At 34.6% G+C, this 1,932-nt stretch overlaps 1 long non-coding RNA gene across 1 annotated transcript; it reads right to left on the bottom strand.

The window, feature by feature from the left end:
- Nucleotides 1-202: 202 nt before the first annotated feature.
- Nucleotides 203-1,799, bottom strand: LOC143513873 (uncharacterized). Its single transcript, XR_013130695.1, has 3 exons — nucleotides 1,683-1,799; nucleotides 1,470-1,529; nucleotides 203-604 (listed from the first exon to the last, which is right to left on the bottom strand). It is a non-coding gene; the product is annotated as an uncharacterized LOC143513873 (long non-coding RNA).
- Between the last annotated feature and the right edge of the window lie 133 nt (nucleotides 1,800-1,932).

Here is a 1,932-nt window from a genome sequence, read left to right as displayed (position 1 = left end):
TGTATGTATGTATTATATATATTAGTGCTGTCAATTCCAGGTGCCGCGATTAAAAGTCCTCACCAGGATTTTGCTCAGGCTTCCACTAATTTTACCTGGATTGCTAATTAGAAAATCTAGCAAGCTTGAGCAAAATCCTGGTGAGGACTTTTAATCGCGGCACCTGGAATTGACAGCACTATATATATATATACTGTATCACCTGAATCTCCCCATGTGGATCAGTAATCACACTTTATCTTTACATTTAACATGTGTTTTTTCAAACACTCTTGTGACTGCACTCATTACTCATTTGCCACTGTTTAAGCAGACCTGTTTTAGATATCACTGTAGAAGTCTGTGTCTGAAATGGAGTAGAAGGGGTCTGTGAAATGTGTTAGCCCTGTCTACCCAATTCCTCATGTGTCAGTTTCTGCCTGCAGGACTAGGTATTCAATCATGATCAGTCCATAGCATTCTTGCTTATGGATGCAGGTGCTTGTGGTACTCTATTGCTTCAAACAGGCAGGCAGGACACATTACTCACAATGCACTGGATACTCACCTTACAGGATCAGACGCAGTGTCGTTCTGATAGTCACAGAAGCGGTCTTTACAGTTTCTGCAAAAAGTATTACATTAACCACTATTTAGACCGCCCAAACAACCTTCTCTGACAACAACCCAATTTAAACACAATTCATTTACCGGTATGCAACTTTATGCAAGCACAGGATTTAAAGCAATACCAAGCTTTTAACTTATGTTATCAATAACAGAAAGTTTATGTCATAACTGAAAGTATGACATTATATAATAATAATAATAATAATAATAATAATAATAATAATAATAATAATAATTTTTATTTGTATAGCACCTTTCATACATAAATGCAACTCAAAGTGATTTACAGAATAAATAAAAAAGAAACATTAAAAGGAAGCAAAGATAAAAAGACAAAAATAAAATATTAAAAGAAATTAAAGATAAAAAGGAAACAGACAATAAAATAATGAAATAAAGTGACAAATTATAAAATAGACAACAATGTAATAAAGTAAATAAGATGGAGAGTTTCTTAACTAAAAGCAGATCCAAACAGGAAGGTTTTGAGATTCTTCTTGAAGCTGTCACAAGTTCTTTGGAAACAGTGTTTTTAGGAACATCTGAAATGACCATTACAATGTACCAGCCACATCAGACAATCTATGCTGTTTTATTGTTCTTAACATCAATAATGTGGAATTATTGTATGCATTGATAATCCCACTTACGTCTTTTGTACAGTATATGAGTCTTCTTATGCTCATATACATTTTAGTAATGGTTAATAAAACAGATCTAAAGATTGTATTCAAATGTTTGAATATTTTCTAAATTCCAGATTACCAGGACAAGTATACCAGTTTCATCAAGAAAGGGCCACTAACAGGCCATGTCCCCATATAAAAATAACTTTAAGGAAAAGGTGTTATAATACTTACTGTGTAGAATTGGAAGAGTTAGTGTTTAGGCTGACTGGATATAAGGGAACAGCATGGTCACTACAGGAAAATAAACAGATACTGTTTTTTTTATTTTTACCCTCAAACTTTTCCAGAATCCAGACTACACATCCCAAAATTGTATTTTTTAAAACAGACTGTTAGCTAACATCCTGATTCTGATGGAGCTTATCTTAGTTATCAGTATCTTACCTTGTACTGGTGTTTGTGGAGTGAATGTAGATGGGGGATCCAATCACAACACTCAGGAGAAGTACAACGAAGCCCCAGGAAACAGGCATGCTTACTGTCTCATAGGGCTTACTGAAGTAATGAGCCTGGATCACGCACATGTCCCAACTTTAAATAACTTGATCAGACCAACACCTTGCAAATACCCTTTAAAATTCCCATGCATTGGTTTGATGTCCAAGGACATCCATGTTGATTGTTCTCATCATTC

Source organism: Brachyhypopomus gauderio, chromosome 5 (assembly GCF_052324685.1).
Source record: "Brachyhypopomus gauderio isolate BG-103 chromosome 5, BGAUD_0.2, whole genome shotgun sequence".
NCBI classification, from domain to species: domain Eukaryota; kingdom Metazoa; phylum Chordata; class Actinopteri; order Gymnotiformes; family Hypopomidae; genus Brachyhypopomus; species Brachyhypopomus gauderio.
Note: the sequence above shows the minus strand (reverse complement) of the source record. Positions and strands in the feature narration are given on the sequence as shown.